This window comes from Mus caroli, unplaced genomic scaffold (genome assembly GCF_978045245.1).
Source record: "Mus caroli unplaced genomic scaffold, Mus_caroli_1 scaffold_11, whole genome shotgun sequence".
Classification (NCBI taxonomy): Eukaryota; Metazoa; Chordata; class Mammalia; order Rodentia; family Muridae; genus Mus; species Mus caroli.
Window position 1 is genome coordinate 120,771,263 of NW_028227266.1, and position 16,295 is coordinate 120,787,557.

At 44.3% G+C, this 16,295-nt stretch overlaps 1 long non-coding RNA gene across 1 annotated transcript; it reads left to right on the top strand.

Annotated features, from left to right (window-relative positions):
• The first annotated feature begins 12,106 nt into the window (after window positions 1-12,106).
• LOC115031908 (uncharacterized) lies at window positions 12,107-13,428 on the top strand. Its single transcript, XR_003837544.1, has 3 exons — window positions 12,107-12,166; window positions 12,637-12,813; window positions 13,367-13,428. It is a non-coding gene; the product is annotated as an uncharacterized LOC115031908 (long non-coding RNA).
• The last annotated feature ends 2,867 nt before the right edge of the window (window positions 13,429-16,295 follow it).

Below are 16,295 nucleotides of genomic sequence, written 5' to 3' on the forward strand. Positions count from 1 at the left end.
CTGTCCAAGACTCTCAGCGTAGCAGAACATGGTGGCGTCTGAGAAACGTAGGCTACTGGTAGGTACTCAACGTTGAGTGTCTTCAGGGAGAGGAACAATTGTCTCCTCACCCCGAATAGAGCACCAACCATGGACAAGAGAAAGGATTCGTCTTGTCTACCCTGCCCACCCCTTGCCCCGCCAGAGGCAGCTCTGCAGAGGGCTTCTTCCCCCTTTGTGCACCGATTATATAAACTGGCAAGAGGAACCACGGTGAATAGGCTAACTTTCTAACTTACCCATACCTCAATGTTTCTTTTCTTTGTAAACTAATTTTATTACATTCACGTGTGTAAGCATTTACTGAGGTCAGAGGACAACCTTCACCAGTCACCTCCTAATGTCTGGATCCTGGGGCTAGAACTCTGATTGTGGGATTTGGTGGCCTTTACCCAGTGACCATCTTGTTGGGCCCTCAATACGTTTCTTGAATTTCCTGAAGGTTGGTGTAGTCTTATGAGCCAACTTCCAATAACTACATAACAGGTGTCATGACTGAATATTAAAATTTTGTATTACCATTTTATTTATTGTGGGGAGGGGCACATGTGCTATGGCAATGTGTGGAGATCAGAGGACAGCATTGTCTCCTTTGCCCACAGGTTCCATGGATCAAACACAGGTTAAAAATTATTTGAGTTAAGTCATATGTAGGAAACATTCCATGTTATACATGATAAAACTCCATGCCTTGTGGCTGGATAGTTGTCCCAGTGATTTAAAGGCACTTGTTACTCTTCTTACAAGAGGATCCAGGTTCAGTTCCTGACACTCAACGTGTGGTTCCCAACCATCCCAACTCAGTGGAACTCAAACCCTCTTTTGACTGCTTCAGGCACCAGGCATGTATATATGATGCACATACATGTATACATGCAGGGCAAGATACACATATTTTTAAAATAAAACTTTTATGGTGGTACACACCTTTAATCCTAGTATTTAGGAGGGAGGCAGGTGGATCTCAGAGTTCAAGTCCTTCCTTATCTACAGTGCAAGTTCCAGAACAGCCAGGACTACACAGAGAAGCCCTGTCTCAAAGAGCAAAAAGGAAATAAAGCTTTCCATACCTTGGATATGTGGCAGCTTTGTGTCTTTGAAAGTATGTTCTTTGTATGGGTGTGCTGAACACAGCTTTGCTGAGCAGGAGTCAGTGGTGGTAAACGAAGAAAGACCTGACTAGAGAAAGCATGTTCCATAGGAGATCGGCAGTGCCCTGCTCTGAGTTTCTGCTGAGGCTGACTGAGCCTTGCCTGGAGTAACTCTGTTTTATACACCAACACTTTGTTCAATTTCTAAGATCTCTTGCTAAGGCAGGATGCTTACCTGGGTAAGTAGATAACCACCAGATGTTGGACACACAGCTTATCACAAAGAACATCCAACTGTGCTGCACAGGCCACAAGACATGGATGTATATACACCAATGAAAAAGCACCGTCTTATGAAGTCATCAGATTAAATCAGAACACTTGGACATACCAAAACCATATCAGAGAAACTAGGCCCACAAGCTTAGCAAACACACTAGACCAAAGAATGATGGAACTTCCTCACCTGAGTCATAGGACAAGAGGTAGTGCTGGGCGTGGTGACACTTACAGCCCCAGAACTTGGTAGTCTGAAGAGAATTGCAAGTTTGAAGCCAGCAAGGCTGTGTGGTAAAACTAAAACAGGAGGACCTTGCTCTGGCATCTGGCCTGTCATTGAATCACTCTGTATGTTTTCCACTGTATGGACTCCTGATTCTGTTCCAGGAGCTTCAGCTGAGCACATCGCCCTGCCTGATTTGCCCACTAGACTATATAGATGTCTAGAATGCTGTACCTTAAGCCAGCTGTGCACCTAGGCAGCCTAGTGCTCTGAATAGCTTATTGATGATTCCTTGATGCCTAGCCGTCTGTAGTGATACTACACACATGCTAACTCTCTGCCTTACCCTGTAATAGGGTCTCTGAAACCCATGATGGTCACAGCCTTCTCTTAGTAGTTCTAGAATCTATATAATTTTGTGTGGCATGAAACGTGGAATCTGAGAGTAATATTAGTAACTAAGATTGGAATGGAGGGCAGTGAGAGATGGCTCAGTGGTTAGGAGCACTGGCTGTTCTTCCAGAGGACCAGGGTTCAAATCCTAGAATGCACGTGGCAGCTCACAACTGTTTGTAACTACTTCTAGAGGATCCCACACTCTCACACAGATATACATGCAGGCAAACACCAGTGCACATTAAATAAAAATAAAAAGAATTAGAATGGAATAAAAGGAAATGACTGTTTGGTGGTCATGTTCCCAAATGAAGTCAAGACTACTTGGTGCTTGAAGCTTATGAAATGGACATAGCTTATGGATTTATTGTTATTCAATAAACTTGACATTATGGAAAGATATAAATGTGATTATGGTATAACTTGCTCATAATATTAAAATTATCCTCATTAACCAATAGTGAAGATAAACCTAAAATTATTCATCCTTTGATCCTTTAAATATAAAGGTCAACACTGACAATGACCAAAGCATATTCATTTTGACAAGGACTTGTACACTTCAGAATAATTTAGCTAACTTGTCAGTTTCCAGAAAATGAAATATAGGCTCCTTTGAATCTGAGTGGAAGTCCCAAGTTAACAACATACGCTAACAGTGACCCTGGACTTCTCAAAGATACCACTATTTAAAACAAACAAAAAATCCAGGATCTCATTGTATAACTTAGGCTAGCCTCAAACTTGTAATATTCCTGCCCCAGCCTCATTCTCGTTGGGATTCAAGTGGGTCCCCCCCCCCACCTGCAAAGTCACTTGCCTTTTCTGTTTATGAACTATGAGTACCAATTGTGAATGAGGACCTCATACCTGGCATGAAAAGTGTAGATTTTGTGTGACAAGGCAGACCTCCTCCTCGGAGCCTCTGTAGAAAGTACCTATTAAACCAATTACTTACAGAAACCGGGCTGGTGTAATATGTAGGCAGTCGGGGCCAGCGAAAGGCTCAGCTCGCTGTCACCTGACTTGAGTTGGGACCCACATGGTGGACCAACTCCTGGAAGTTGTTCTGTGTCTTCCACATGCATGTTGAGGCATGTGATATCTCCTCCTGTCTTAGGGTTTTACTGCTGTGAACAGACAACATGACCAAGGCTACTCCTAAAAGGACAACATTTAATTGGGGCAGGCTTACAGGTTCAGAGGTTCTTCTGTTCTTTATCATCAAGGTGGGAGCATGGCAACATTCAGGCAGGAATGGTACAGGGGGAGCTGAGAGTTCTCCATCTTCATCTAAAGGCTGCCAGCAGAATGCTGACATCCAGGCACCTGGGATGAGGGTCTTAAAGCCACAGTGACACATCAACTCCAACAAGGCCACACCTACTCCAACAGGGCCACACCCTCTAATAGTGCCACTTCCTGGGCCAAGCATATACAAACCATCACACATCTCCACACTAAATAAATAAATGTTAAAAAAAAAAATCTGGAACTTCTAGAGATGGTTCAACAATTAAGAATACTTGCAGCTTTCGTGGAGAACCTGGCTTCAGTCCCCAGTGTATATGTGGTCCACAACAATCTGTGACTGCAGCTTCCAGAATCCTGACACCATCTTTGGGCACTACTCACATGGTGTATAGACATTCATGCAGGAAAAATACCATAACATAAAATTAAGTAATTAACAAAATAAAATCTTGGAAATAGCACAGTTCAAGATTATAAATAGACATTTTTTTTTCTGTAATTAAGAAAGCTGCTACAATAGCAGGTAAGTTTTAAGACAGAAAAAGAATGTCAGTTTTGTGCATATTCAACTCATTCCCTTAAACATTTAGGAAGATTTTTTATTTTGGGATGACACAGGTAATTTAAGGAAAGTTAGTGTGCAGGACCCTTCTTGCAAGTATAGCTATGTGTATTTGGCCCTCAAATTCTTTCTCTCTGGGCTACTGTTAGATTCTGCTTGGCCAGACTTTTCTTGTTCAGATCTACTTTGAAGTGATTTGAATTTTGAAGGTGAGATAAAGACTCAAATTTTATTTTTGACCTTTAATGCTGGAAATGGAACACAAGGCCTCAGGCTTGGCAGGCCCTCCTCTGGGCTACATCATCTCTCTCTCTTTCTCTCTCTCTCTCTCTCTCTCTCTCTCTCTCTCTCTCTCTCTCTCTTTTTCTTTGTGTGTGTGTGTGTGTGTGTGGTATTGGTGATTGAATCCAGAGCCTTGCACAGGACAGACAGATAGTTTGAGCTATACATACAACCCTCTTCTTAAAAACAGCAACTTATCCAATTCTTCCTGCCCCTGTTCTTTTTCTTTTTCTTTTTCTTTTTCTTTTTCTTTTTCTTTTTCTTTTTCTTTTTCTTTTTCTTTTTCTTTTTCTTTTTCTTTTTCTTTTTCTTTTCCTTTCCCTTTTTCTTTTTCTTTTCCTTTTTCTTTTTCCTCCTCCTCCTCTTCCTCCTCCTTCCCTTCTCTTCTCTTCTCTTCTCTTCTCTTCTCTTCTCTTCTCTTCTCTTCTCCTCTTCTTCTTCTTCTTCTTCTTCTTCTTCTTCTTCTTCTTCTTCTTCTTCTTCTTCTTCTTCTTCTTCTTCTTCTTCTTCTTCTTCTCTCTCTCTCTCTCTCTCTCTCTCTCTCTCTCTCTCTTTCTTTTTTGAGACAGGATCTCATGAAATTGCCCAGGAGGCCATGAATTTGATGTCCTCCTGAATAACTTGTGTTGTGGGCTTGTACTACCAGATCTGGTTACTGTTGGTCTTTTGAGACAAGATTTCACTGTATTCTGAGCTAGCCTTAGAACGCTAGAATAGGTTGACCTTGAACTCACAATTCTAGGGTTGCAGGTATATGCCTCCACTTTGAGCTAAGGCTTACCTTTTGCCAAATGGGTTGAAGGACAAAGCATGAGGAGAAGCTACTGTGGTACCTCAAACCTGTAATTTCAGCACTCAGAAGGCTGAAGCAGGAGAATCGTGAGTTGGAGGCCAGCCTGGGCTACATTAGAGAGACTGTCCTAAAAACAAGGAATAGGGGACTTGGCTTTCCTAGTTCGTGTAGAGCTTTGGATTCAGTCTCCAGCATTGCAAAAAAGAAAAAGAACTAGACAGCAGTAGGTACAGATACTTCCTCAATTCTAAGCATCCTTTTAAAAACATTTTTTTTGGGGGGGGGGGAATAGAAGATGGGTTGGTGGTAAAGAGCATGAGGTGGTCTGGATGAAAATGGCCTGGCAGGCTAATAAGGAGTGGCACTATTAGATGTGACCTTGCTGGAGTATGTGTAACCCTGTTAGAGGAAGTGTGTCACTGGGGCGGGGGGGGCTTTGAGGTTTCAAATGCACAATCCAGGTCTAGTGTCTCTCTTTCTGCTGCCAGCCAGCTGATCCAGATGTAGAACTCTTTGCTTCTCCAGTACCATGTCTACTTCGTGCCATCATGCTTCCTACCAAGATCATAATGGACTGAACTTCTGAATGTAAGCCAGCCCCGGTGAAATGATTTCCTTTATGAGAGTTGCTGTGATCATAGTGTCTCTTCACAGCAACAGAACACTGACCAAGACAGAGCACATACTGCTTTATCCTAGGATTGGAGTTTGAATCATAGCACCCACATCAGATGGTTTACAAATGCCTGTGATTGTATCTCTAGTGGATCTAATGGCCCCTACACACACACACACACACACACACACACACACACACACACACACACGCACGCACAGCAGATAACACACAAAATAATAAAAAATGTTGGTTACAGAATAGATGTAGCTTTTAGACAAGTTTATCGGTATTTGATAAAAGCACTGAATAAAGAATCAAACTGAGGGATGGTGACATGGCTCAGAGCATGGAAGTACTTGCCACCAAGTCAATGGCCTGAGTTCAATCTCCTGGACTTCCAAAAGTTGTTTTCTGACCTCCACATTTGTACTAAGGCCTGTGTACCCATACATACATACATACATACATACATACATACATACATACATACATAAAGAAAAGGAATGAAAGGAGGAAGGAAAGAAAGAGAAAATAACTTTGAAATAAACTTTTGCTGTTATTAAAAAGATTTAGTTGGTAAGCCAACTTCATATCCTCCCTCTTTTAAAAGAAGGCCCAGATATTTCACGCCCTGTCCGAGGGTTGTGCATCACAGTGAGTAACCTGGTTCTAGCACTCTCATAGGCTACCTTTTGTGGGGCCAGAGAGACGCTTCCGTAATTGAGAACTACACTTCCAAAGGACCTGGGTTTGATTCCCAGGGTCCAGGGTCCATATGGTGGCTCACAGCTGTCTATAACTCCAATTCCAGGGGATCTGAAGTCCTCTTTCAGCCTCTTTGGATACTAGGTATATATGAGGTGCATAAACAAAGCACTCATACACACAAAGACTGCATTTTGCTATGGCAGCCACTTAAAACAATCATGAACTGGATACAGGTTTCCCCATGCATTCAATACTTTAAGGATTATACAATCAGAGAGACACTATATAAACCTTAAGAAAAGTTTCAACGGGCACATTCTACATTTTTCTAAACATTTAGATTGTGTTAGTTATTTTTACATGCTTTAAATTTGTCTAATCCATTTCTTTTCTTTTTATGGGAATGCCAGTTTTGAGAACTTAAGTATCTGGTTTTGATGACATACAGGCTGGCTCTAAGTAATTAATTGAGCCCTCTCTGGAGCCAGTTCAAGGTCACATGCTCAGATCTATGTAGTACAAAGCTTTGGTAGAAAGGACTGGTCATTTCCAGGCTTCTCTTGGTTCACACTTATGTCACATGAACAGTGCTACAAATGTTAGTGTTAAGCAAAATAAAACTTTATATTTCATGTCGTTTTAGCACCAGGACTATTGGGACAAAATATGAACAACGGAAGCAAAAAACAAAACAAAGCAAAAGGCTGACCCAAGTGCAATAGTAGCTTTGTTTTGGGTTTATTATCTGTCTATCTATCTATCTATCTATCTATCTATCTATCTATCTATCTATCTATTTCACAAGATAGTCTGGTACTTTTACATAGTACAAGCTGTCCTTGAATTTTGGACAGTCCTTCAGCTTCAACTTCCAAGTTCTGAGATTACAGACATGCATCACCATGCCCACTTTTGGTCTGTTTAAACAGGGCTCTTAGTCTGGCAATGTCACATGACTGCATTTTTTTCTGTGTCGTCCATTCTAGAGACACAATTCAGACACTTGCCACTCTGGTCCAGTATGCCTTTGTTCTTTTTTGGAACCATTTAAACTTTGCTGTTCTAAGCTGACTGGAGCTGGACGTGAAATTTGTTCCACAGTGAGGTAGTGATGTTTGCTTGGTATCATGAGTAACCCCAGTTTTGTTCTGGGCCTCCTCAACCCTCCCCCCAAACTGGGACAGATGCCCCTTGCACTGAAACCTGCTGTGATGACTAGGGACTGCTTCTGTTTGTGCCAGACTCTGTGAGGCCCTGTTATACCCTGGTGTAATAAATGACTCTCCTGATAGGCTGCAAGATGCAGTGTTGTGATTCAGGAGATTTTGTGCTTCCTCCTGCAGTATTAGAGACGGAATCTGGAGCTTCACCCATGCCAAACAGACACATTGCCATTGAACACTCAGTGCCCAGGAGATCCAATACTGTTGATCTGCTGTCCTTGACTCTATACCATGTTACAACAGTGACAGACATCACAATTCAGATGTGATGGATAAGAGATACAGAAGGTGCATCATCCTACTTTCTGCACTATAGATAATTAATGTTTAGAAACATATTTATGTATTTGTGTGTGTGTGTGAGGGAGAGGGAGAGGGAGGGGGAGAGGGAGGGGGGAAGGAGGGAGAGAGAGAGAGAAGGAGAGAGGGAGAGAGAGAGGGAGGGAGGGGGAGAGAGAGGGGAGAGGGGAAGGAGAGAGAAAGAGGGAGAGAGAGAGAGAGAGAGAGAGAGAGAGAGAGAGAGAGAGAGAGAGAGAGAGAGAGAGAGAAAGAAAACCTGTCTGTATCTTCCACCGTGTGCGGTCTGGGGTGGGACTTGAGTCATTGTGCATAGCATGGTTACAAATACTTTACAGCTGATGCGTCTTACAGGCTCCTATAAATCGTTTCAACTCACCTATATGTTTGTAGAAAGGAAGGTGTCACAGAGGTACCTGCCTGCCTTGCTCTTGTCCCTTCAGAGAGCCTCCCATTGCTCATGTTCCAAGCAGCTGCTTCTATGTGGTCCTCAGGAAATTGGCTTCTGAGTCCAGTTGTCCCTTTACTCTTAAAGTTTCACTGTCTTGTTCTTGGTACCCTTCTTTAAAAATATTTGGTTTGTTGTTGTTTTAAGTGTGTGCCAGATCTTTTGAGAAAACTGCACCTGGCCACTTCCAGTGATTGGGAATGCAGGCATGCAGATGGTTCAGGGGAAACATTCTAGACTCTAAACTTGACTTAGTTTCTTCCTGGAACTAACTTAATCAGAGTAGATTGAAGAAATAGGTGTATAGAAAGCCTGTGAGTGCTTTGGGTGGAGTGTTAGGTGGATGACCCAGTACAGAGAACAGTGTCAAAGGTCACTGACTCTCTGGCCATACCATCCTGAATGGACTGTCTCAGCAAAGACTCTGGAAGACCAGATCTTAGAAGGGGCCAGGATGACTGGAATGCAGATCTCCAGAGGATAATTCTTTTAGAGCAAACTGGGCAGAGAAGGGAGGAACCATGGGATGATAGCTTTGTCTTAGAGCCTGCGAGTGGAAGGGAAAACACTGTGATAAACTCAGAGCTGGAAGGATGGGAGCAGGATTCAGGCAGAGCTGGGAGGACTTTGCTTTAGATTTTTTTTGGGGGGGGGGCGGGGGTTGAGACAGGGTTTCTCTGTATAGCCCTGGCTGTCCTGGAACTCACTGTGTAGACCAGGCTGGCCTCAAACTCAGACATCTGTCTGCCTCTGCCTCCCAAGTGCTGGGATTAAAGGCATGTGCCACCATGTTCGGCTTTGCTTTAGATTTATTATTAAAGAATGTAGACAGGGTTGCATGAGGTGGTACACGTCTGTAATCCTAGTTCTGTAGAGTTGGACTCTAAAGCCACCCGAAACCACATAGCAAGTTTTGAGGTCAGTCTGGGGTCTGGAGACCCTTTCTGAAAAATACAGGGGACTGGGACAGTAGTTCAGTAGGTAGATTGCTTGGCTAACACCCAAAGTCCTGGGTTAGTCTCCAGCGTGGCATTAACTGGGTGTGATGGCGCACAATTGTAATCCTAGAATTCACGAGGTAGAAACAGCAGGACCAGAAGTTGAGAGTCACCTTAATTACACAGCAAGTTTAAGGAACACCAGCTTGGTCTACTTCAGACCCTGGCTCACCTCCTAAAATGGATAGCATTTTTTCTGGGTGTTCAAGCAGGATGTTGACAAGAACAGAGAACATTTGCAGTTCTTGGCAGAGGCACAAAATGGACTGGAAAAGAAATGTCAGCCTGGATCTATCCAGTCTTGGGTGAGACATTGTGCAAACGTACATGGCCCACAGACTGCGTTTGCCTTGCTGCTTCTGAGCTATATGATCGGAAGAAACATGCGCAGCTCCGTTTCTTCATCTGTGATAGGTGCTTCTGACCTGTGTTAGGTGATATCCAAAACCTTCATGTGGTCTGGCATTATAAGTGCTATATAAAACAATCAGTATTGTGACATTTCTGCCTGGCCCCCTTTTTTGATGTGTGTGTATTCCTTTAGGTCCTACCTAGCTAAATTAAATATATAATACACAATTTTATTTGCATGAGCTTTGCACTTTAAATTTTCTTTTGATTACTGCTGATGTACATAACAAATCGTAAATGCAGAATGCTCACAGGTAGTTTGGTACACAAGCCGAGAAGTGAAGGGAAGGCAGACTTTATCTATAGTTTATATAATCTCTTATTTTTATGCCCCTGCTTTTAGTCAACCATGTAAAAAATGTTTTCATTAGTAGCACAAAGGGCAGTGGAATTTATGTGTTTATGTAACCATGAACAAAAATATTATACTTTACATATTTCAGCCTTGATTTATTCACTGACGCACTTAACAGTGAGGAAAAACATGGGGTTTGGAGCTCACTTGGGGAAGCATTGGTGCTGTTCCAGCATGACCGAGGTTCCAGCATAGCCAAGGTTCCAGCACGGCCACAGTTTATGGATTCAAAAGACATGTGTTCGAAGATTGACAGAACTCCCGTTAGGAGTACAACCTCAAAGAAGTCCCTTACTTTCTTGGAACTTGAAAATTCTCATTAACATAATGACCCATCAGTGGCTAGAGAGATGACTCAGTAGATGAAGTGCTTGCTGTGCCAGCATGAGGAAGAAGGCTGGGCACAGTAGCATGTATCTGTGCCTCAACATTATGCTGGAGAGGATGGAGACTGGGCATGCGACAGAAGTGTGGTCTATGTTTTTAAGCTGAAGGTTTCTTGCTTCTTTTGCTGGCTTTGGAAACATCTAGGTTTGGGTTGACAGCACATGCACACCCACTTTCATGTAATTGTTCCTTGGATTGGGCATGCAGTCTATAAAATTGGCTTCTTGGGAGGTTGAGTCAGGGAGGTGGCAAGTTCAAGGCCTCCCTGACACTTTAACTCTTGAAATGGGGTCTTAATGTGACAGTGAGGCCACGAGAGCCTGTCAACCCGAGTTAGACCCCCACCCCCATCACTGTAAAGGTAGGAGAAGAGAAATAACCTCACAGAGTTGTCTCCTGACCTCTACTTGTGTGCCTTGGCATGTGTGCCCACTCCTGTCACATAAGCACAAATATGTACCCATTAATGACAAAGTCTTTCAAAACTGAAGTATATCTGGGATGATGGCTGGGCTGTAGCTCAGTTGTGATTCACAAAGCTCTGCATTCAGCACCCAGTCCTGTGAAAGTGAGTGCAGCCTGATACCACACACTTCAGTACTGTAATAGCGTGTGCAATCTTACACACTCATCACATATTTTCTTTATTTTCAGTTAGAGAGCAAGTAGGCAGGGTTTTCTTTTTAAATATTCAGCTGTAGATGGGTTATATGTTGACATTTTAGTTGATAAAGCTTATAATTTCATAAACATAGCTGGAAAGAATAGCTTATGTTTATAATTGCATTTGCACAGGTGCGAGACTAAGCTGCACAAAGAACGCCCAGCTCTGGAAGCAGAAGACTTCCTGAAGTCTTCACAAAGACAGACAGCACTTCTCAAAGAGAGGAATGGAACAGCTTTGCTCCCTGGCTCCCTGGCTGGGACCTGCACCAGGACTGATACCGGTTGAGGGTAGTGGTTACCAGTTGATGTTGCCTTACAAGTCCTAAGGCAACTGTTACTGTCTTTGTGTTTCTGTCACCCCAGGTTTGCTGGTATCCTGCACACAGAAGCTCCACCAAACCCTGAAAACTTGACTGAGTGACTCCAGGCTGACTTTGCAAGGGTGAGCAGCTGTATAAGGTGATGCTGGCCGCCTTGTCAGCTCCTGGAGTTACAGTAGATTTTTTCTTTCAGGCCAGGCTGACCTTGACCTACCAGGCCTTCTGCTTCAACTTCTGAAGTGCTGGAATTGTAGGTGTGTGCCACCACACCCAGCCTGCATTGGGTTTGAACCCCCATGGTCACCCATCACCTCAGTCTACCTAGAATGCCAGCGTCTCCCATTCTCTTCCATTCTCAGGCTTTCAGGGCTGTTTATGATCTGCTGGCTGTCTGGATGAGGTGCCTCTTTTAGGAGGTAGCCATTCTCAATGGCTGTGCAAATAGGTTTTTATTGACTGATCTCCATGCTCTCCTAGCTAGAGCCACCCTGCCCTCACTGCCATTAGAGGCACCATCTGTTTGCCTTGACAGCTTAATGAATTGAGGGCTCTAAATGGAGCTGACATTTAAATTAGATCCAAATTGCAGTAATGGTCCTTCTTTCCCAGAGATGAATGAGCAATTGCTTTTAACAGCTCTAGGAGAAAAGTGGATTATGCAAACAGATACTTCACCCAGATTGGTGGCCCTCAGTGACTCCTTGTGCTGATGCCCTTGCTGGAAGAGGAAGCCAAGGCCCAGGGAAGAAGACGAGAAAAGAGCCATTTTCTGACCAGAGCAGATCACATTCTGGGTCCTTCTACCCTGCTTCATGGTGAGCAGGAGTTTTAAGGATTTCAGGTATCAAAACAGCAGCAAATTAAGATGAACTAGCGACCTTGGGCTGCTGCCTTGTTAGGCCTAAGGCAGGGAAACTTGGTTGATGTGCTCTGCGGCTTGTGTTTTCTTTGGAAGCTGGGCTATTGCTTAGAGACAGATGTCTACTACCATTCCTGAAGAGCGTGCTCTGGGTTCCTGGGATCCATAGGCTGAGTTCTTGTATGTAGTGGCACCCCTTTCCCTAGCATTTTATGTCATCTCAGGTCACCTCTAGCCTTTTGTTTACATCCCAGCTACAGATGCAAGAGATTATTGAGTTATGGTCTAAACACTCAGGAGGCCAGATACCTGTAAGTGCTATGGAAGCTCCAGTTTAGTTAAGAGAAGATATCTATCCTGGAAACTCTGAAGGCAGGATCTGACCAATGGGAGTTGGGGCTTGTCTCCTTTGCCTCTCCTCCCTAGGCCTGGGAAGGGAACCTACAGAGCTGTGAGGCTGGAAGCAGCTGCAGGAGTCCCTATCCCCACCCATCAGCCGTTGCTGCTCATTGGCCTGTGCTTGGACACTCTACTGCACAAAGAGAGGGCCCAGAACTCCCCATCGGGAACTGATGTGTGCCAGCCATGGGCAGTGAGGGAAAGGTAAATTGCCCATCAGCCACCATATACCCATATTTTTCCCATAAAAAAACGTTTGCTGGAAAGGATATATATCAATTCAATAGAGACAGGAAATCACTCCAGTCATAAACCCTAATCCTAGTGAGGTAGATCAGAGGAGGCTGACATTACGTTTGACTTTCAGATAAGGAATGTCCAGTCCAGTGGGCCCTAAGGACCTCTTCTTGAGGAGGCAAACAGAACTGTCATCTCCTCCTCCTCTTCCTTCCCCTCCTCCCTTTGCCCCCCTCCTCTTCTCCCTCCCCCTCCTTGTTTTCCTTCTTTTTTTTTTTTTTGAGTCAAGGTATTGCTCTGTAGCCTAGGTTGGCCTCAAACTCAAGATGCTCCTGCCTCAGCCTCCTGCATGCTGGGATTACAGGTGTGTGATGCCTACTCCTGCCAAAAGGAATTGTTTCTGAGACTTCCTGTTCTCATAGATAGCAAACTAGTTATGCAGATGCTCGAGTGTTGGAGGCAGGAAATAGAGCCGTAGGCAAATCCCACAAGCCAACTTAACACTTGATCTCTAATTCAGGATAAAGACTGACTGCCTGAGCTACCTGAGGAAATCCCCCAAGGTCTCTTATTAGGTGTACACCACGTTGAAAACATCAGCTGTTCTTGGTAACACTGCAGATGGATTTTATTATGAAGCACAAGTCCTGCATGCTTAGTGTTACACACTCAATAAAGAGGAGGCTAATATGATTAATGGCACATAGAGCCTATAATGTGGTTGATGAGTGGGCTTTAATATGAACACCATAGTTGCATTTATTGACAACCAGCTGAGGATAGACTGCTCCAGGGAGAGGAGAGTGTGATGTCACCTGAGCTCAGGAATCAGTATTAGAAATAGCTCAGGGTAGGTCTCCGTGGATGGGAGAGACACGAGTGGGTTAAAAGAACGGGTGAGTTTTGGGTGGAGAGAAGGAGAGACAGGAGGGTCAGTGGGAGGGTTACAGAAGTCTGGAAGAGTAGGGCACACATTTGCCCATGTGTACGGTCAAGGCAGTGGCAGAGCTGGACTTTGGAAGAAGTCAAAGCTCAAGAAAATTGGCCATACTCACATGGGTGTGTCAGTTTTCAAAACAGATTAGCTCACTTGGTACAAATAGATTATCCATGTAACATTCTGTACAATAGCCCCTGTTAAACTGGTGACTAAGGTAATTACCGGTGAGTTCTCAGAAATTCTCTTCCCAAAGAAGTCAGGGGAGAGGTTAGCCATGATTGTGGGTATTGTGGGATGGGCGGTGTGAGCCATAGTCACCTGTGCCCAACTGGGAGGCCAAGTGGGATCATGTGCTCCTGTGTCTCACTCTCTTCCCCTTCCCCTCAGCCCCCATCACACCAGCTAGCTCTCTCCTGTTCATTCCTTCTTTTCCTGTTGCTATGACAAAACACCTTACAAGAAGCAACTCAAGAAAGGAAGGGTTTGTTTGAGGTCATAGTTTTGGGTATATCCTGTCTTTGCTGTCAAGGAAGGCTTGACAGCGGGAGAGCAAGGCTGTGGTCCTAGGCCATCTGAGGTTAGGAAGCAGAGAAGGAGCAACATTGTTGCTCAGTTTTGGTTTTGTTTTGTTTCAGTCTAGGAAACTTCCTCAAGACATGCCCAAAGGTTTCATCTCCTAGGAGCCTGTCAACTTGTCAATAAGTATTATTGTCACAAGGCTCTATGGTTGAAGTGACTTTAGTTTTACATCCTGGCTTTCAGGATCCCTCAGTGTGAGGATTTCAGAGCTGTGGCCAGCAGAGAGGCCTCTTGACCACCAGCCCTACAGAGGGATTTGATGGAGACATTCCATTCAGGGTTGAGGATTCCAAGTCTCTCTCTCTCTCTCTCTCTCTCTCTCTCTCTCTCTCTCTCTCTCTCTCTCTCTCTCTCTCTCTCTCTCTCTCTCTCTCTCTCTCTGCTGTTACATTGTTGTGCTTCTCTGTGTCTGTTCCCATCTGCTGCAGGAGGAAGTCTCTAATGATGGCTGAGCAAGACAGTGATCTATGAGTATAGCAGTCATTTTATTGCTGTGTTTCTTCAGCAGAACAGTAGTGTTTGGTTTTCTGCAGACTCAGGTATTTGGCCACCTGAGCAGTGTCAGGGATGGGTTCTATGGTGGTTTAAATATAGTTGCCCAGGGATTATTGGCACTATTAGGAGGTGTGGCCTTGTTGCTGTGGGGGTGGCCTTGTTGGAGGAAGTGTGTCACTTTGCAGGGGTAGTGGGATTTTGAGACCCTCCCGCAAGCTACCTGGAAGCCAGTCTACCCCTGACTGCCTTCTGATCAAGATGTAGAACTCTTGTCTCCTTCTCCAGTACTGGGTCTGCCTGGATGCTGCCACTCATCCTGCCATGTTGATAATGGACTGAACCTCTGACCTGTAAGATAGCCCCAATTTTATGTTGTCCTTTATGAGAGATGCCTTGGTCATAGTGTCTCTTCTTAGCAATGAAACCCTAAGACAGGTTTCATCCCATGAGTGGGCCTGGCATCCAATCAGATAGTGACTGGCTACTCCCACAAGCTCTGGGCCACTCTTGCTCTAGTGCAGCCTGCAGACAGGCCACTGTTGTAGATCACAGGTTTGTTGTTGGCTTGGGATTTACTGTTCTCCTCTGGTAGGCTACATGGTACACTCCAGTATCATGAACAGCAGGGGTGAAGGCTCTAAGCTACCAGCTTGATTTCTCTGTGCTCAGTGCGATGGTAGGCCCTGACTTCAGCAACAGGGCCCTGCCATTAGCTTGTGGAGAGCTAATGGCATCCTTGGCAGTGACCTGGGTTGTTCGTGGCTTCTCATAGGGCCGGCCCCTTGGCCAGCCACTCAATTAGACATAACCCATTCTCAGAACTGGAAGCTCCGTTTGGTGAGGAGAGATGTCCAGCTGGGGCTTTGTATCCCCTGTGCTTGATGACTCTGTTTACATCACCTTCATATATGTCTATGTTTTAGGAAGCTGGCACTGTATTTAGGTTTCCCTAAGACCCTCAAATGGCCGTTAGTTAGCTGTTCTTCCATGTGCTCTCGGCCATCCCTAATTTGAGCCTCCATCCCAACCTGCCACCCCCTGTTCATCCATAACTATTCTATTTCCCCTTCCTAGGGTGACCTAACCCTCCTGCCAGCCCTTTACTCTATACCTAACCTCTGGTTATATGGACTGCAGCTTGCTTATCAAATGCTATGCACTGACATCCACATAAAAGCAAGTACATACCATATTTGTCCTTTTGAGTCTGTATTACCTCACACAGGATGCCTTTGCTGTGTTTTGTTTGTTTGTTTGTTTGTTTGTTTCCTAGCTCCATCCATTTACCTGCTAACTTTACGATGTCATTTTTTAAACAGCTGAGTAATACTCCATTGAATAACTGTACCTCATTTTCTTTATCCATTCGCCCACTGCCAGATATCTAGTCTGTTTCCAATTTCTGGCCATTATGACTAGAACAGCAGTGAGCATG